Here is a 21,366-nt window from a genome sequence, read left to right as displayed (position 1 = left end):
AAGCTTCTGCACCGTCAGAGCTAAGAGACAATCTACAATGTGGGAAATATATAAAGAACTCAAAAATATCAGGCCCCCCAAATTTATAAACCCAATTAAAAAATGGACATCTGAAACGAACAGACATTTCTCAAAGAAAGAAGTAAAAGCAGCAAATAAACATAAAAAAATGTTCAACATCACTGATCATTTGAGAGATGCAGGTGAAGAAAACGCTGAGATTCTACCTTCTACGTCACCCCAGAAAGAATGGCGGCTGCTCTGAAGAAATCATCCAATAACAAATGTTGGCACTGTGAGGAGAAAGGAAACCTTCCTCATTGCTGGTGGGAGTGCAGACTGGTGCCACCACTGTGGAAATCAATATGGAGATACCTCAAAGAACTAGGATTAGAAGTTCCATTTGACCCAGCTATTCCCCTGCTGGGCATCTTCCCAAAAGAATTAAAAGAATCATAACCCCAGTGATATATGCTCACTCACATTTATAGTGGCACAGTTTGTAATAGCTGAAACTTGGAAACAGCACAGTTGCCCATCCACTTGAGACTGGATCAAGAAAATGTTTTTTGTTTTTTTCATATAACATGGAGTACTACTCAGCCATGAAGGATGAGAAACTAGTCACTTATAGCTAAGGGGATACACATTGAGGCCATACTCTTAAATGCAATTAATAGGACACATATACATACCGAATAGTTTCTCTGGTGTGATAAACTAAAAGTATAAATAAGAATTATAATTGATATTGTGTAATAGGGAACAAAATGTCTAAAGGTGTAGGGGAAGTGGAAGGGGCAGGGGAAAGCTAAGAAGGGAAAAGGAAAAAGAGAAAAGGAAAAACATGGAAACAAGTCTCTGGAAATAGGGGAGGGTGAAGGGAAGGCAGGGAAATGGGGAAAAATAAGAACCAAGATACATCATGTAAAGGTACAAAATCCCAATGATGAATGTAACTGTATTGTATATACATCTGGAAATAGGGGAGTGAAGGGAAGGCAGGGAAATGGGGAAAAATAAGAACCAAGATACATCATGTAAAGGTACAAAATCCCAATGATGAATGTAACTGTATTGTATACCTGAAATGTATTAATAAAGAAAAAAGAAAAAAGCTGTTTCTTGGCCAAAGCTAGTCAGAGAATGTTAATTATCTCCTCACCCCTTCATGATGAATTACTGACTTCCAGGGCATGCTATCTTTAATTGTGAGATAGTCCAGAATGAGCAGGTTATCAAAAATGTGCAAAGCAAGAGAAATTTGGTTCAGCCCTGGGAGGCCTTATTTATTTACATGGAAATGGGATGAGGTTTTGCCAGCTTGCTAATGGGTTCTTAAAGAGAAACAGGCTTCCTGTGGCCTAGTTAGAACAATCATTGCTCTGTTGCCACATAAAACGCCAAACCAAGAAGGCAGTGGCTCTCTTTTTCTCTACACTTCTTACTTTAGCAGGACGATCTGCATTGTTTTTTTTGAGAAGCAGGTTAAGAGGTGAATACATGGCCTCTAATTTCAAATGATCAGTTCCTTCTTTGCCTTCAACTAATTGTTTGGATTTAAGTAGTATATTTAATTTTCCCTTAGTCTCGGTTTTTCTGTCTATGAAATGGGAATGGTTATGCTTTTCCTTAAACCAACTTAGCAAATTTGGAACATAAGATTAAAAAGTTGGTTCAAAGAGTGCAGTGATTTTATTTTGTATCTCGGAGAAGCATACATGATTTTCCGGAAAGCAGAAGTTAAGTCCTAATCGTATTTAAAAATAAACCTTACATTTTGTAAGTGCTTGGCCAGTTACTCCAAATAACATTCATTCCAGAGGCTGCTGGGGAGGAGGGCGGGGTGAGTCACATGACAAATATATTAGTTTGTGGTGCGGCCAGAGACAGGCTGGTCGTTGCAAATCTGAGCAGGAAGCAGATAGCTCCAAATCTCTCTTGCAAAAGCCATTGATTCCCTTTTCCCAACAGATGCCTAGCAGCCTTCAAGGGTTCTTTCTGCTTTGACTTCTTTATCCTTTTGGTCTCGTTTATTCAGTAAATGATTGAGTGCCTTCTGTATACTAAGTACTGGTCTAGGTGCCGGTGGAGATACAGTGTGGGTTGGTGAGAGGAAGAACTTCAGCAATCACATACATAATGACTCTCTGCAGTTACAGTGGGAGGTTAGCACCTGGGCCCTGTATGAGAAGGTACAGAGGAATGAAGGCATGTTACACTGGAGGGTTGGGAAAAGTCTGAAGTCATTCATTTGAAACAAGGAACAATAGATGCACCCATCAGACCAAGAGTAGGGGAAGGAGCATTTCAGTTAGAGGGAATAGTAACGCGATGTCACTGAGCAAGGGAGAGCTTGATGCACAGGAGGGCTGCATGGGGGTGCTCAGAGAGGGCCGAGTGAGGTCGGGGGAAGTAGAAGGGGCCACACTGGTTGTGTTTGAACCCTGGCTTTGCTGCCTGTTGTCTATATAATTATGGGCAAGCCACATCACCTCTCTGAGCTTTAGTGCCCCTGTGAAGGGGTATAAATGCCACAGGAGTAAACCTGAAGCTCAAGGTTCACCATGGTATCCCACAAAGTCTGATTTTTCCAGCATTACCTCTTTGACCTTCTTGCTTACCAGTCTCTTCCTCTTTTCCTCTCTAGCCTACTGGTCTCTGCTGTTCCTCATGCACACGAGACATATTTCACCTTAGGATCTTTGCACTTACTCTTTCATCTGCTGTCAATACTTGTCACCTGTAAGTCCTACTCCCTCCCTGCCCTCAAGTCTTCCCTCAAATAGCATGTTCTTAGTGAGACCTTTCCTGATTACTTTTTTTTTTAGAAGTTGCCACTTCCTGTCTATTCCAAACATGCATCCCTCTTCCTTGGTTCTTTTTTTGGCATTGCACTTGGCACTATCCAGCACTCTCTATATTTCACTTATATATTTTGTGCAAAATCTCTTCTTCCTACTAGGATAGAGGCTCTAGGAGGCCATGGAGTTAATCGATTTTGCGCTTTTTTCTTCCTATTCATAAAATTTTGTCCCACTGGAGCCCATGAAATCTGAGCCATCAGCTCTATTTGAATAGCTTCCAAAGTTATTCCAGTTAGTCCAGTTGAATAACTTTCAGCTTTGTCACTTCCGTGCCAATCCTTTTCTTCCAGGTCTTCTGCAAGTTCCGTCTCTGTCACAAATCCTTCCCTAACTTCCCTCCCCATGCCTGCAAGATGAGTGCTCATTATTATTGAATGTGTTGTGAAACTCCTGCATTGTCTTTTAACATTTTGATATATGCATATGTCTTCTAAATAAGACTTAGAACCAGTTTCATAGATTTTAGAGTGAACACAGATTTTAGCACTGATTTCCTTGGGTGCTACTATGTGCCAAGTCATAGATTAGGTACTGTGATGTAATGGTGAATTTGGCAGAGTTTAAACTCTTAAATTCTTACATGGTACTTTGCAACAGTAGATGATGATTAAATTTGTGCTAAAGAGATGAATGAGTGAAATTCACAGCCAATTTGAAGTTGATTGTGGCAAACTGACTTAAAAATAATAGAGCTGCCTTTATAAATTACAGATATCAGGCTCTCTGGGAACAGTAAATACTACTTCAGGGAGATTTGGGATGGATGTAGGTGTGGAGGGTATTTCTGAGTGTCTGAGTGAAAGGAATTAAGTACCTGAATTAATATTCCCAAGAAGCCCAGAATTAACCTCCCTGCAGGAGTCTCACTGAAGTGTGGAGGAAGGGCGGGCGAGGGTCATACGCATAGTGGTTACTATTGGCTTAGCTGTGAGTCAGCTCTTGATGTCAGTAAGGAGGGTGAGGTTTTGCTACAACCTGTCATCTAAGATCCCCTTGGGAAGAGGCTGAGATCCACAAGAATTATTCTAAGCCTCTCAGTGGGGACCCCTTCTCCAGAGGACAGAATTTTCTTACTACCTTGCGGTGATTGTTTATGGGGAACAATTTTATACTTGGCAAACACAAACAATGTCAAGTTTATTTCATTTGCATCTGTTCCTCAAGGGGGATGTTGCACTGCCAAGAAGCTCTGCCTACGTGCCAGGCTCCAGTGGCTTCCAGTACCTGGGGTCTGATTTCCTGTGATGCTATACTCTGTCACTCAGCCAGAGAACATCTTGCTTTAGCACAAGGTGTGATTGCCATGGGCCTGAGATGCTAAGGGCAAGTGGCGGTCAGTGGTGGCCACTGCTAGTTGCAAATGTGGTCAACCTCATCACCTTGGTTCCCGTGAGTCTGCTATGGACTTGGAGTAGTCTTCCTACTGATGCACTGTCACGGTCATCATCATTATTGTCATCCTCCTCCTCCTCCTCGTTTCATTTACTCCACCGTTACCAGCACAAGTCAGGCTCCATCAGAGAGATGTACAATTATCACCCCTTACCAGGGGCAGTTTTCTGGATGGAGAATCACTCATCAAAAGAAGTTCTTGATCTTTCACCCATCTCCATAGGGCCTTTCAACAAGGAAGATATTTCCGTTCTGTCAAAATTAAACTAAGAATCCCAATTCTGGGAATGATGCTACAAAACTGGCAGATGTGAAAATGAAGTGTAGGAGAAAGCTTGGGGCCAGACTTGGTAAAAGAATCTGGGTTCTAGTCAAAGGATCCTCCCACTGAGAGGATCAGTAACTCAGGTTCCTTGGGTTAAAGACAGTGCGTCTTTCACCTAGGAGCTGTAATGCTTGCTGTGCTCCAGAAAATTGTGGTTGGAGTTGGGTGAGTCACTGATGGGTAGGCTTTGGAACAATACAAGTGTGTAGTGTGAGATGTTGTTTATGAAGTATGTTTGATGTAATATTTAAGAGGTTACATTGAAACAAAGTTAAGATTCTTATACTAAGGACTCTTATAAGTGACAGAAGCCACTTAATTTTGCTATAAATGACAGAAACCCAAGCCACACTGGATTAAGCAAGAAAAAGAACCTCACGTTTTACATAAGGGAAAAGCCCAAGGTTGGAGCTTGCTTCAGACACAGCTGGATTCAGAACCAAAGGTGCTGCTAGGACCCTGCCTGTGGACTCAGAAATCCTCTTTTTAGTGGTGCCTTCATTTCTAGGTGCTACATACCACCAAAGTTACTGCAGCAGGTACAGCTTTGCAAGTTCAAGCCTTGTAGGAAAGTGTGAGTGCTTCTTCCTGGTTTTGCAAGCCCAGTTCTGCAGTTGACATGACTGAGCCTGGTTGGTTCATCTGAGGCATATGTTTATCCTGAACTCTAGCCAGGAATGTGACTTCCTTGTTCCTAGATATTACCACACAAGGTTTATTTCTGGAGTAGGAAATCGGGAATCCCATGTAGATCACTGTATGAAAATTAAGACAAGTGCATTTCAGATATCCACCAGGAAGATAATCAGTGAGGAGCTTTTTAGAAAAAAATATGTCAGTCTTTACTACAAGAAAGCAGTAGTTTATACAAGTAAAACCTCCCTGTTGTCTTACTGTTCCTCAGAGATATGTGCTCATATCCCACGAATATGTGTGCATTTCACATAGTCCATTTCCTCGCAAGGCTCCAAAGTCACAATTATTTTTTTCCAGTGACAGGAATGATCCACGCTGTAACAAATATCTCCATTCTTTCTCCGTCGCTCTAATTCAAAGTGCTCATTTGGCAATTAACCATGCAGCGATGGTGATACGCTGTGCATTTTTATTTGTATTGTTATTTTAACTTTCATAATTAAAAAACCTTCTGATGCGTTTGTGGTTTGTCTTCCATCCAGATCATGATTTCCAGAAAGGCAGAGACTATGTTTCACGCTGCTTTGCTTAATATTGGCTGTTTAAAAAGTATTTGTTAACTATTTTTTATCAGAGCTATGAACGCACTTAAAAAAAGATCATTTAAAGGAACTGTAAATGCTGCTAGGACTATAGGCAAGAAACACATTTTCACATTGAAAATTAAGCCTATAAACTTTTTTGACAGTTACAGAATGGGTTGTAGCCATTCACATGGCTTGATGAGGTGGCAAAATTAGGAGTGCTACTCGTTTCTCCAGGTACCTAACAGGCACAACTTATCCGCCATGTCATCCTTTTTTCAAAAATGAATCTGGATGTGGCTTTGGAATTTGTCTTAATATTAACATTTTAGGAGCTCTGTTGCTAATTGATTAAGATACTGGCCCAAAAAAGAAGGTTATGTGTCACCCTGCAGTACTGTTTTATGCCTTGAGAGTTTCCCTCTTTGACCAAGCTTTCTTTGGGAGCTTTAGGGGACAACACAAAAAGTTACAAGAGGTGATAAGGATATTTGGTCAGTTAGATTAGTTAATTCAACCTAGCTATTTGGAGAAACAGATAAAGGGCCAAACTACCCTCATAGTTCACATTAAACTATGTACTTTCTAAACATTTACTTTGTATTATATACATTGATGGTATGCCTTTAATTGTACATATTCTCTCTATATATTCATTGTGAAACAACTACTACATCAAACAAATTTACATATACATCACCTTTCATCATTACCTTTTATATGAGGGGTAAGAATACCTAAATATGATATGTTAGCATTTTTTCAGTAGACAGTATCGTTTTTTTTTTTCTTTTTTGTTTTTTTGAGACAGGGTCTTACTATGTAGTTGAGACTGACCTGGAAATCACTATGTAGCCTAGGCTGGTCTGGAACTCAAAGCAGTCCTCCTGCCTCAGCCTCCCGAGTGCTCGGATTACAGGCTTGCACCACCATGCCCAACTCAGTACAAAGTATTATTAGCTTTAGTCTTTTTAAAATAATTAAAAAACTAATTTTATTGGTACATTTTAGTTATATAATATAATGACATTCATCTTTGGAAATTTGTACCTTTACCTAACATATCTTGATTCTTACTTTTTTCCCATTCCCTTATCCTCCCTTCAACCAACTATAGTCTTTATTGGTAGAAATTCAAGTAATTATATGATTATCAATTTTTTTGTTAATTTTATTGGCATATTTTATATGTATATAATGATCACATTCATCATAGGGAATTTGTTCGTGTGCGTAATATATCTTGATTCTTCTTTTTTCCCCAGTCCATTCCCTTCAACCCTTCTTCCTCTCTTTATTTTCAAAAGCTTTTTTTCCATTTTTCCTTCTATTCTTTTTTTCTTTTCTCTTCCCACTCTCCCTCCCTTTTAACTATACTCTTCATTGTGTGCATTATATCCCTAGACTTATTCATCCTATCTAAGTGCAAATTTATACCCTTTGATTCACTGTCTAATCTTAAGTACTAAGGAATAAGTCTATAGTAGCATCAGATTCTCTTTTATGTGTAAGTCAGTTATAGTGTATTAATTCATGTGCACGTCTTAGAAAACTTATTAAGCAGTTTGAAGTAGAAACTATTACCTGCTACACTATTCAGGGAAAAGGGATACTGGGAGGATCTTTTACAGACGTGGTAAGATTACAACTTGTTTTGTTTATTTATTTTTTGGCAGATTATATAAAACTTTCTCAGGGAAACAAAGTGTGTGGGTAAAACTATTGAGGCAAAGGGTATGACAACGTTTTTGCAATATTTGTAATGTTTGCAAAGGAAAATATATGGGTTAAGTGAAATTTATTTTGTGATTAAGGAATAAATCATTGATTGTGGGTTTATGATTAGGTATATCAAAAAGTAAAGTTGAATGAGTTGATAACAGATTTAAGAGCATTGGATATTAGGCATTTGGCTTTGTCCTTTTGGCATCAGGAAGCCAATCACATCATTGAGTAGAACAGTGGATGGATTGGAACTGAGATTATCTTGGTTACAGTGCACAATGTGGCTAGGAGGGATCTCAAAACCAGAGGCCAGGAAGAAGTCACAATACCTGTGCAGGTAAGCAGGGATGATGATCGGAATGAGAATAGTGACCATGGTGTAGAGAGCAAGGAGCAGAATATAGACATGAAGTTCATGAGATGCCTGAAGGACAAGGTGGCAATCACGGAATCTGCGATTTCTGGACTCTTATTAGAGGCAAGCGGTGGCACCACTGAGCTATATTCCTGGCTCTCCTGGGCTCTTCATTGAGAGGGACAACATAGCAGGGGAAATGCGTTTTCATAAAGGTTATATATAAAGGTCATATGTTAAGGTTCAGGTATCTAAGGAACAAGGGGAAATGTCCAGATAATTGTCAGGCATACCAATTTAATGATCCAAAAGCAAGATAAAATTGGCAGTGAATATTTGAGAGTCAGTGTAAGTGAATGGGACCATAGGAGTGGATTAGTTCTCACAGAGTGAGAGAAGCCTGCTGAAGCAACCCTGGGAATAATGAGTTTATGGCTCAGGTAAAAACAGCATAACCTCATGGAGGTAGGGAGAAAAATATAATTGTGTTCTGAGACCATAGAAGATTTTAAGGAAGAAGACATTGCATTTCATATCAAATTGGAAGAAGGGAAATTTGACTAGAGTTGTCAGATTTAATAAGTAAAAATATATAAGATATCCAATTAAATTTGAATTTCAGATCAAGAACAAATCGATTGTATATATTGCATAAACAAATGCTGCATATAACTGGGACTCTTTTATTTTGTCTTTCAGCCCCATAGATTGACCAAAAACTTTAGCCTTAGGAAATCTTGGATATTCTATAAGAAGGACATTCACCAGCAGTGTGTACAGAATCTGGGAACTGGTGGGTGGATGAGAAAACAGAGATCTTGGGCCAGGATTTAGTGCAGTGGTTCTGTCACCTGCCTCACAAATGCAAGGTCCTTAGTTTGACCCTGCTACCAAAAAACAACAAAACAAAACCAAACCAGAGATCTGGAAGAAGCAAGATTGGTGGAGGATTTTTTTGTCAAAGAAAGGTGAGGAAGTAAAATGTAGCAGAAGACAAGATCAGGGATGATATTTTTTATTTTTTCGTAAAAGGAGACATGTAGGTTGACAAAAAAAAAAAAAGAAAAGGAGAGATAAAGAAATAAGAAAGATTTTTGGAGTCACAATTTTAAGAAAGATTAAGGAAGAGCTGAGAGGTCAGCCTTGGATGGAACATAAGTCAGCCTTTTCATGGCGAAGGGTAAGCAGGAAAAATAGGCAATGGTACAGTTCAATCTAGAAACACAGGAAGGAGGTTGCAAGGGTTTACATTTGATGGGGTGTCTTTTTCCTTCAGAGATAGGGCAGCTCATCATTTAATGAGAGCTAGGGGCAAGGCTTCTGAGGGAGCAGTACATGGAGCCTCAGGAAAGTAGTAAATAGAAAATATTTTAGGTGCTGAGAAGAAAAGTTTGAAGTCAGTGTCTGCTGATTTAGGCTATACCAGTCTAGCTGCTGGAGTGGGTAGACGGAAATGTATGGTGGAAAAAGGAGCATCAACTGTGGCCGCAGTTATGCCTGGGTATAGTTTCTTTTTCTGTCCATCTGTGCTCACTTTCTGTCATTGTGTAACAAACAGCTCCCAAATCTCAAAGTTTACAGCACAGCTTCCATTCTTTTTTCATATTACCTGGTGTTGGCTAGGTCAGCTATAGCCTTCTTCATTCAGTGGTAGAGTTACTGCAGAACCAGAGTGAATGGAGCAGTAGTTATTTGAGCAAGACTTCTTGTGGCAGAGGGCACTGGAGAAACTACGCTGCCTCACACAACTGTGTTTAAAGCTTTGGCTTGAATGCAGCCTATGTTGTGTTCACTTGTATTCTACTGGCTACAGCAAGTTGAATAGCCAAGCCCAACATCTCTTAAGTGTAGAAATGCTTCATTAGAAGGAGAAGAAAGGGAATATTTGTAGAGTAATAGAATCTATGATGCCATCTAAAGATTTTAGAGTTCTGGATAAGTTACTTTAGCTTCTTGGGTGCTAGTTTTCTCAGGTGTAATAGGATGATATCTGTTCTAAAATTTTGGAGAGAAAGAAATAAAATCAGTGTGTATATAAAACCTACTGCAATGTCTAGGATACAGTGATGCTTCATACAAAAAGTAGTCTACTGTTATCCACAGTTCCGTTTTCCATCATCTCAGTTACCCAAGATTGACTACAGTCTGAACACAGCAAGTGGAATAGCCCAGAAATAAATAACTCATACTTTCAAATTGCATGCCATTCTGAGTAACATGCTCCCTTCAGATGCCAAGGGAAACCTTAAAGGGCTTCCATTAAGTATTATCTTACATTATCACAAGAAGGAAAGGGGAGAATAGTATATTGGAGGTAGGGAGTCACACAGAGAGACCACATTTATATAACCTGTATTGCTGTGAATTGTTATAATTGTTCAATTTTATTATTAGTTATTGTTGTTGAGTTCTTAATATACCTAGTTTATGAATTAAATTTTATTGTGCATGAGTAAGTACAGAAAAAACATAGAATGTAAAGGAGTTGGTACTATCTGCAATTTCAGACATCCACCGGAGGGAGGGTCTGAGCATGTTGCCTGTGGATGAAGGCAGGTGACCTATATAAGATGGTTTGCCTTGGTGCTGAAAATACACAGCTCTGTGATCATAGGAAATAAGTTAGACTTTCTGCTGTGCATTCTTCTCCTGCCAGACAACCGGATGATCTGTAGGACCCTTTCTGACTCTAAAATCCTGCTTCTAAAAATCTTGCACTAAAGGATTAAATAGTCCTTAGCCCTAAAGGGCCTAAGGGGAAAGTTCAAGTTCATCCATGATTTCACTTGGTTTGCATTTCCTTGGCCTAACCAACTAGCAGGGGCAGAGAGAAGACTGGTTCAAATAAACCTGGGAAATCTATAAGAAGCAGAGTGTGCGTAGATCATCTCATCCATTAGCAACACTGTTTAAGCTTACCGGAAGGGTGATACTTCACAGAGAAGGGTCAAGCTATCTTCACTTCACCTGGAGGAGTTTAGCCACCTTGAATAATAAGCTGTGCCAGTGAGATGTGAGATCTGACAGCAATTGAGGAGGCACTTGCAGAAGAGGCATTGGAAATGCCTGGAGTCTATCCAGGTGACACCTGCTGCCTTGTAAATGTGTGAAAGCCTCAGAATCATGTCTGGCAGAGCCTTGGAAACTGCCCACCATATGTCACTGACTGTTTCACACAGTGGAAAAGGGAGAGGCATGTCTGAACAATGTTCAAGTGACTAATTATATTAATTAGGATTGTGAGTGGCTGCAAGGTACAGAAATCAGACCAGAATGGCATGCACAAGACAGAGGTGCATTTTATCAGGTAACCATCTTTATGCAAGTAGGCACACACTGCTTCCCAGTGGTGTCAATGTAACTGGCATTTCTGATAGAGTTCAGTCTAGAGGAAGGTTGATGTGGGCAGATTGAGTTGTAAAATTTAGACTCATGAATTTCAAAGTTGCATTTGAAGTTTTCTAGTTAAGGGGGAAACCTTTACCTGATACCCTATTGATTTTTTACTTTTTTGGAGACAGGGTCCCACTATGTCGTGCAGGCTGATCTTGACATTAGTATGTAGTCCAGGCTGATCTTGAGCTCAAGGCAGTCCTCCTGCCTCAGCCTCCCAAGTGCTGGGATTACAGGTGTGCATCACCACGCCTGGCCAAACACCCACTTAAAAAAAATAGGTATAATATTAAACAAAGTCAATTGGCCAAATATCTAAATGTCTACTACAGATTCTAGACTTATTTACATTTGTAAACAAAAGGACGAAACACCAGACCCTGACCACATTTAAAAATATGTAGACCTCATATGTATGAAGGATTATTACTTGCAGAAAAGAACTGAAAAATCGCGATCACTTTGCTTCTTTGTCCAAATCTCTGTTATTTCTGAGAATAGTAACTATCATCTTTTTTCTAGTCTCTCAGTCAATCCTGTATCCATATAGCAAAGAGATTTTTAATAAACATTAATTAGGCATCACTTCCAGGTTTAAAACCATTCCGATACTTCTTGCATTTCAAGTGTAACCCAAACTCCTTCCTCTGGTACTCCTGGCAGGTCTGCCTTCCTCTTCAACCCCTTCCTGCACTACTACTCTCTTATTCTTGCCCTAGCCACTCTACCTTCTGCTCATATCAGGCTAGTTTCTGCCACTGGGACTTTGCATTTTCCGTATCCTTTACTGGGTCACTGTCCCTTAGAGGAAAGATTGGAATAGTTGCAGAAAAATGCCACCTTCTTAGATATTTTTTCTCTGAGCACTCTAGAGTAGCCTTCCCTATCTCCTTATTCATTTTGTGCCCTGATTTAAAAATTGCTGTTATCATCACCTGAATCTATCTTATTTGTTGCTTGTTTCATTATCTACGGTAGATTGTAAGTGCTCTGAGGGTAGAGCCTGGCAAAGTATACACTCAGCAAGCGTGTGCTACATAAATAATTATACAATCAAGTGATTTAGGTTCTCTGTTCATAAAAGAGAGATGCTACCATGAGCCCAGACTTAGGGAAGCCTTTATAGGGGAAAAGGCAGTGGGCTGGACTCAGAAAACAGAAGGATTCAGATTAGAGATGCTCAGGTGAAACATGGGTGTGGTTGGAATGAGGAGCAGGTTGGTCTCTGGTGATTTGGCTTCTTAACTGACAGCAAACAGTGACCACTTCTCTGACCCTGGCAGATCAGAGGCAGAGAGACCTTCCTTTAAGGAAGCATGATCAAGATTTTAGAAGCCAAATGCTCTGGTGTCTTCATCAAACGAAAGCACATGACTCTTGCCTAGACCAAAATAAATTCCTCAAGAGGGTGGAGCCAAGGGATAGTTCTGGAAATGAAGAAAGTCCAGGACCTTCCCTGGCGTGTTGTGAAAAATGCTTGTTGAATAAAGCTGCAACTTAAAAGTAACTTTATTTTTAATTTAATTTTTTTTTCAGCTTTGAGTTTATTGGTACATTTTAGGGATACAGTGCAGTTACATTCATTGTTGGGATCTTGTACCTCTACATGACAGGTCTTCGTTTTCATTTTTTTCCCCTTGTCCCTGCCCTCCCTTTATCCCCTCCTCCCCTCCCCATCTACAAACACTTTATTTCATCTTTTCTTTATCTCACATTTTTTTCTTTTCCCTTATTTCCCTTCCCCTATCCATCCCACCTTCCCTACACCTTTAGCCCCTTTATTCCCATTTCACCATGTCGGTAATCTTATTAGGATCTTGTGTGTTATTGTAGTTTATTCACAGCAGAGAAACTGTTTGGTATTTACTCATGTGTGACTTATTTATTTCATAAAAGTAACTTTTGGTTGTGAGGGGAGTGCAACTTAGATACTGTGGTCAAAAACTCAGAGTGAAGCATGAGGACTACAATCTGGGCTCATGCTAGATTCCTAAGGTCTTTGGAAAGCAGCTCCTCTTCTTCCACTTACTTATAGTGAATAAATATGAGGAAATTGACAATTTATTTTTGAAAGTCAAACTGTATGCCAGTGTACATATCATTCTCCAGCATAACAAGGGGAAAAAAAAGTCTATGATCCAAGATCAACAAGTAGGACACCACCAAAGGTCAGGATGACATCTGCAGAAAGGCCAGGTTGGGTGACTGGGTGTGAGGCACTTGATCACATGCAGGGGAGACTGAAAACCGGTGTGAAGAGCAGCTCTGCTGCTGACCTTAGGCAACTTGCTTTACTTCTCTGATGAAACCCTTAGTTTCATCTCCTGTAAAACAACAAAATGCATGCCTACCTTCCAGGGATGTTGTGTAGATTAAATAAAGTACTGCATAAAAACTACCTCATAGCGTATTTGAATGTTAGGAAGCCTTCAAAAATCTGGGAATTCTGTTTCCCTGAAGAAATCAGAGAACATCACAAATTTTCCACAAAAACAAGATGGAAAAAATATTAGAAAGGCTTAGTAGGTTAAAACAATGAGTATTGATTTAGCTCACAAATCTGTAAGTTGACAATTTAGAATGGGCTCAGTGTGCAGTTTTCTGATTTAGGCTCATACAGAGACCGACTTGAAGTGCCCCACTCTCTCTTATTTTCTTATTTTGGTTAGTAGAGGGGGAGGTATGTGTAATACTCGCTTTCCTCTCTTCCCTTTGCTTCCCTTACCCTTGCCCCATATACACCAAGAACAGACTGGGGCAACTTCCTCAGTGTCCTCCTGGTTACCAAGTGGCAGCTTTCTAGCTCACTCTGACAGAAGGCACAACTCAGCTGTCAGCCATGGCATCCTTCCCTAACTCCTGCTACTCTAGAGGCAATGGGTGCTCTGAAGAACCAATTTGGGGGGATCATTGGCAAAGTTCAGTGACGTTATCTGGGCTCATTATTTATATTCCCAACCTCTCCAAACCGCAATGAGCTGTGATGAACACAGCTAACCCTCCTGAAGATTCTCTGGTTTTAGCTCTGCCATTTCATGGAGAAGTGACAGAGATGTGACAGCTATCATTTAAACAGCTGCATCTCCTCCTTTGCTTTTCTGCAAATTTCTTCTATGACAGCTACAACTATCCTGGATACCTCTTGCCTGCTTAGAGAAACATCTGCTCTGCTTTAGTTTGAAGTGAGCAGTAGAATTGAGTTTGATTGATCAGTAGACTCAGATTGGCTTGAGTTTAGACCAATGTGGGCCAAAGAGTAGTGCTAAATTTTGACCAATGAGTAGATTTAGATCAGAAGGCTTAGGGTGTACCAGTTTGGACCAATCAGCAGGCTTGAATTTGAACCATTCAGAGACCTGCTATGGTTACATAAGCAGCTCTCCACTCACCCTCCTTTGGGTTGGCCTAGAAAGGCTCCATATAATCTACTGACTCTATCTGGGTCATAGCAGAGGTTCTGTTCAAATAAGCCTTTCTCTAGCAGCCCCTAAATCTTCTCATGATTTATTTGTCAAGCAGTATGGGATCCACAGGTCCTGGAATCTACTCAGGATATTTTGAGTAGTGATGACAGAGCAGTTAATGTAAAAGAAAAAAACTATAAATGCTAGAGGCTGTTAGTTCTAAAGAGAAGATCAGTGGCAGAGACCAGAAACTGGCAGTGTCAACTGACAACATTTGACACTAACTGGTGTCCACTGGTGGCAGTGGGGCTGCTAGCAGAGCTGCACTTTGACAATTCATGATTTCTGTCTGAATTGAGCAAAAGAACCCTCAAATAATTGGCAATAATGTGTATAGAATTTGGCTGACTTGGTTGGTCTATGTGACTACCTGGGTGACTGATCTGTGAACTTGGCTCTGTTCCACATTTATCCTCCTCCAATAGGCTATCTCAGACACATATTCATAGTGCAGGTGAGGAGCAAGAGGAGCAAGCCCAATTGTGCCAGTGCTTTTTAAGCCTTTGTTTGTGTCTTTTCTCAACATACTGTTGGCAAAGCAAGTTACATAATCAAATCCACAGTCAGAGTAAGAGGAATTATAATTTTGCTTGGTTAAGGATGTTAATATAAGGAGGGATAAAGAAATAGGACCATAATGTAGTTAATCTTTGCACGGAGGAAGGATTAGATAGGCAAATATAGAGATAATTAAATTTTATGTAAACATATTAATCAAACATTTATATACAATTAATAAAAGATAATTTGTATGGGATTTTTTTTTTTGGCATTGGGGATCAAGCTTGGGTCCTCACGCTTGTGAGGCAGGTGGTGGAACCACTGAGTTAAATCCCTGGCCCTGTAACAGGATTTTATTAAAGAACGAACAGGGATATTACTATAATGTTTCGAAACAACTTTCCCCTAAATCTTCTGGCTTAATTATGCTCAGTGATTAGGGAACAGGCACTTCTTTTCCTTGTTTATCTATGGGAGACCGCTCCATTGATTATGCCCAAAGCAGGCTGTAAGCAGTGCATGCTGTAAAGAGTTAATCCCACACTTGGCTTTTTTAAAAAAGTGAGTCTGACAAAGCACATGAAATAAGATACAATTGAGATTAGAGTGACTCTTACCCAAATTCTGTTCCCAGACTAACTCAAGAATGCTTTGTTCTTCTTTCACAAGCTTTGCCTGCATCAGCAACATACCCCTAGCAACCACATATAGCTCCCTTATTCCGACTTAACAGTGATTGTGTCACCAATAAATATCAACAACACTGGCTGTTCAGGGCCTTTGGTTGAGCAAGCAGTGATCGTCCCATTTCTCCGTCCCTTTCTCTGACTCTCTCTGTGTCTTTTCTCTCACCAAGCATCATAACACTAAGCAGGCGATCAGGATCCACAGCAGGGGTCTTCAGTATTTCTCCATATGGAAAATCAAATGAACATCAAGGAGGAAGCTTGGATTTAGAGTACTGATGACCAGCTTTTCCTTTGCTTCACAAGTGTCCTAGGCAAAAAGCCAAAGGAGTGAAACATACACAGCAAGGTCAGGGATTGTTAGCTCCTGTGGATGAGAAGCATTTGTTACTCCCTTACACTATAGGTGCATGTACATTTATGAATTTCAATATTTTAAGGTATAAAACTTACCCTTAAAAAAATCTTGTGAAAAGTCCCAATTAAATTGGTAAAAAAAAAACAACCCTTTTTTTTCAATTAGCAATAATTGCTCTTCAGATAAACCTCATTGGCTGTGATACTGCCAGTGCACAAAGCTAAAAACCCCTGTTTAACTTAAAAGAATGAGTTGTTCTTTTGTGGTTTAAATACATATTTATCTATTATCAAATAAATATATGAGGACCATTCTGACGCTATGAAGTTGGAAGAGTGTCACCCTGTAGTTTCTGGGGGCTGTCACACCACCACATGGACAAGAAAAAATTCGGAGTGCTGCAAGAGGAATGAGGAGGAGGTGTTCAGGACTGCATGGCATCTCTGAAGTGTCTGGATGTAGCTGAACTTTCCCTAACCTTTTACTTGGCACTTCTGTTACCCAAACCAGTAACATCCCTTTTGTCTTTTAGCCTGGTGTGGTTTAGAATTTTTACTTTTGCAATCAAAATATATCTAATATATCTAGTATTAACAAAACCCAACTCAGATAAGTAGATGTAAGTAATAATGGTTTTAAAAGCATTTGCCTTGTAATGTCAGATTATTCTCTTTTTTTAAAAGCAAGGCCCCTGCAATGCCATTTTATCTGTATATCCCTGCAGTGAAGGCTGATATCCCAGGATTTTGGTTTCTTGAGTTTATATAATACTAATAATGTAAAAAGTAGATCTATGCTAATGTCTATAGTCACAAACAAGAGTGGGGAACAATATAATATATATGTTAGACGTAAAGGACTAAAAATTAGTCTATAGAACATCTGGAACTATGTTTACTTGTTTCAGATTTTATACTGGTTAAGATGCAGTATGTTAAAAATAAAATTTGAAGGATATTTTTAGGATCCCTGAAGACCTCTGAGATAGCCTTTAGATTCCTCAGTTCTCAGGGCAGAGCTGAAAACAGTCAGAGAGGGATTCAGGAAAGGTTCTAGGAGAATATTGTAAATCACTGGCATTTGTCTTTACCACTAGAGCAACCCATTACATCCACAGTGACCTTGTCCTCTATTATGAGGACCCAGTGAGCATCCTTTGATAGGACTGATTGGATGATTCTTCCCTCTTGGAAAAGGGTTCCCAGGGAGTGGTTGGGAGAGAGAACAGCTAAGACCTTTCATTTCTCTCCTCAAAATCAGTGTTCTAGGAAGGTTTGATCTTATGTTTTGCAACGTATAACTAGTAAAAAGTATAAGAACATAGAAAAAAATCTTTTATGCGAAAGCTTTTTAAAATATATAAGGATGGAAATTCATAATGTTAACTCAGACCTTTAGGTCATTCTGAGTGTTAACTCAGACTCCAAATTCACAGAAGCAGGAGCCCCAACTTGCCACGTTAGATAGTGTCCAATGTAGTTAAGCAAAGACTAGAAGTTTTTACAATAACTGTTTATGTCTCTAATGATCAGGAATAGAAGATTTTATTCTTGTAATCTCTGGAAATCTCAAATTCAAAGGTTTTGAAGTCTAATATCCAGGGACTTGTACTATCATAAGACTAATTAAAGGAAGCCAGGATGTCTTGGAGCTTCTTCTGATATTACTGGGGACTCAGAACATTAGAGATGGAAGGGATCTTAAATCTCTAGGTCAGCTGCCTCCCACCACAGGGCCTTTGATCTTTTCTCTGCCTGAGGGCTCTTTTCATCGCTAAATGTTTAATATTATCTCTTACACTGAGGTGAAATCTCTTGTCAATGAATATAGACCTGATTTGCTAGAACACTTTGATTGCTTCCACCTCTAGAGATGGAAAGTGGAGTTGGGTGGATCATGAGGTAGGTTTTACAGGATAAATTTGTTGGTCTGTCGATACAGGAAAAGGTGGACAGGGTCCTCAAACCAAAGAAGGGGCAATTGTTCTAGGGAATTTTGGAAGATGAACATGGTAGGCTAATTTTTGAATTTGCCCCAATATCCACATAAAATAGAAGAAATACATAACAGAGTCAGAAGAAAAAATTAGATAGGAAGGTATTTCCACAAACCCCAAAATGTAATCTGCAGGGACCAAGAAGTAAGTGCTGAAGTACTTGCGTGGTGTCAGCGTTCATGCATGAAGATGAAGGGAAAGCAGAGAGTGTGTCCAGTAGACCTGAAAACTGGAGAAGCCCCAAACAGGCAGAGACATTCAATGAAGGACACATGGATCAACTTGAGAGCCCTAGCTAAAACTAGGAGACATTCACCCAAGACAGTAGGGGTCTGGGGGAAAGGTAGAGGGGCTGGGGAAGTTTAGCCCCTCTGAACTTCCCAAACTGACCACCTGGGCTCCCTTTCAGTATATAAAGGAGTATGTGTATGTATGTATACGTATATGTATGTATGTATGTATGTATATATATATATATATATATATATATATATATTCCTTTTCAGTATATATAAAGGAGACAATGCTGGGAGTAAAATAAAAGTTTAGTAGGATTTTGGTAATGGGGATGATAAAAAGTCCAGTTAAAAGTTGGGGGAAGGGAAAGAGTGAGGCTATCTCAGAGAGCAAGCCAGGTAAATTGTAAGAAAAAGAAAGAACTGGGGGTGAGGGTGAAGTGGGGATAGAAATCTGTAGATCATTGGAGACATATAAAACATGGTGAAAAATAAAATTTCTGTCTAAGGCTGCACAGTGGGTGCTAAAAGTGCAAAGCAAATCTATCAAAGTTATTCTCATGTGAGTTAAAATCGTGGCTATGTTTGGTTAGTATGATTTGGTGAGGTCTACTGTGGGCTTTGGAATGACTTGGGAATTTCTATTTCTTGACCTGGTCGGAGCTAATATTGCGTGTGCTTGTAACTCATTGTTCCATACAACAGTTTTGTAAGAGTTTTTGTATCTATGTTTTATCTTACCATAACAAGTAATAAAACAAGTCAAAATTAAAAGGACCTCGGCCCTCAGCCAGTATTGAATATTGATAGTAAAATCAGTGCAATTCTAGCTAATATTTATTGAAATGTTTCTTATACAAGTTCTATGATAAGTTCTTTACCCAGTGGTGAGATACTAAATCTAGATTCCAGTGGTTAGCTTCCTTTACTAGTTATGTGACTTCGGGCAAGTAATTAATTCTCGTTGAGCATCTGTTTGGTTGATCATCTGTAAAATAGAGGAAGAATATGTTTCAGATAAGAATGTCCAAGTGAGGTCTGCCAGAAAAAGCCTTAGTACAGCACCCAGTTCACAGAAAGTGCTTAATAAATGGTAACTGCTGTTACATCCCTGTGAGATGCTGTTAATGCTCTCATATTAAGGCTGAAAAAACATTAAGCCTCCTAGAGATTAACTAATTATAGATATACTCAGTATGGATCCTGGCTCTCCACCTTCTGCTTCCCTGACTCATTAACTTTCTTCTAAGGATGGTACAATGACGAATGACTGGGCCTGGCCTGGTTCCACAATTCTGTTGGAAGGATATCTTTTTTCTTCTCTTACACCAATGCATGATGTTGCAGTTTCACTACAGAGAGGGAATCTAGCCTTGCTGTCTGAGGCACAGCCACCTGAATCATTCTTGGAAGGAGTAGCATAGGCAGGAAGGATGCATAGCTGTGCAGCCCCTTCAGCAGAGGCATAAAAATATTCTTACTCCCAGAGGTCAGAAGCCCAGTGAGACAGGTAGCTGGCTGAATGTGACACACACATCATGCTGAGAGAGAAAATAAATGGCATTCCTCTGTGCTGAAGTTTAAGTGAAAACAAGAAGCAAGTTGTTTCATGATAATTACCAAATATTAGAAATCTATTGTTCTGTCTTCACTCCCAAGATACTTCTAGGATCTCCAGCTGTGCTAATAAGCTACGTGCATCACTTCCGGGGCTGGAAGTATTGTTCCAAGACAAAGGCTCTTCATCTGTATTTGTTCTTGTTTTCCATCAACACTTGAAACCTAGTTCACCTAAGTTTTCCTGTTGCTTGGCATTTTGTTGGGAAGCAGGGAGGAATAAACAAACCAGAATTTGGAGTTCAGGTTTTAGGTAAGATCTTAGTTTTCTTATGCTTATCTCTCAAAGAAGGGATTTGCCTTATGAAAGTTCTGTTGAGAAGACAGCTGAAGGAATTTGTAGAGCTTCATGTAGACCTTGGCAAACAGTAAATACCATGAATGAAGTTGTGTCCCTAACCACCACTGCCACACACCTTCAGAACGAGAGACGGGATGGCACATGTATAGCTCATATGCTTCTCTCCTCTCTGGTACCCATAGAATCACTAATTAATAACTATATTCTTTCTTGCTTGAATTAGTTTTCTACTACAGCTATTAAAAATTGCTACAAACTTAGCACCTTATAAGAGCAAAACTTTATTTGCTTGTAATTCTGTGGGTCCCACACAGGTCTCACTGAACTAAAATCAATTTGTTGGTAGGATTGTTTTCTCTTTTGGAACCTAAATGGAAGAATCCATTTTCTGGCCTTTTTTAGCATCGAGATGACTCTATCCAGCCTATGCATGCAGTCCTCTGGATCTCAGAGCCAGCAACAGAGTGTCAGATGATTCTCATGCTGTTGCTTTCTCTGACAACAGCCAGGAAATGCTCACTACTTTTAAGGACTTGTGTGATTAGAGTGGGCCCAGTGGCTAACCCAGAATTTTCCACCCATCTCCAGTGACCCATAGACTTAGTCATATCTGCAAAGTCTTTTTTGACATGTAAGATAACATGATGCAGGGATGTTATAGTTTAAATGTGTGTCCCAACAGTTCAAATGTTAGAAATTTAATCCCTTTTGGGAAGCAGTTAACCATTAGATCATGAAGGGCCCCATGATGGCTTTAGTGGCTTTACAAGAAAAGCAAGACAGGTATGAACTAACATAGAGTACCTGCTGTGTTTCACTATGTGATCCCTTGACCATGTCATATATAGTAAGAAGGTCATCCCTGCATACTGGCATCCTGTTCTTGGGCCTCCAGAACCATGAGTTAAATAAACCTCTAAGCATTATAAA

At 39.7% G+C, this 21,366-nt stretch overlaps 1 non-coding gene across 1 annotated transcript; it reads right to left on the bottom strand.

Moving 5' to 3' along the window:
- Nucleotides 1–16,367: 16,367 nt before the first annotated feature.
- On the bottom strand, nt 16,368–16,508 carry LOC117285419. Its single transcript, XR_004516453.1, has one exon. It is a non-coding gene; the product is annotated as a U4 spliceosomal RNA (small nuclear RNA).
- Nucleotides 16,509–21,366: the final 4,858 nt, after the last annotated feature.

This window comes from Fukomys damarensis, unplaced genomic scaffold, assembly GCF_012274545.1.
Source record: "Fukomys damarensis isolate Sample0158 unplaced genomic scaffold, DMR_v1.0_HiC HiC_scaffold_9, whole genome shotgun sequence".
In the NCBI taxonomy this organism is placed as follows: domain Eukaryota; kingdom Metazoa; phylum Chordata; class Mammalia; order Rodentia; family Bathyergidae; genus Fukomys; species Fukomys damarensis.
Note: the sequence above shows the minus strand (reverse complement) of the source record. Positions and strands in the feature narration are given on the sequence as shown.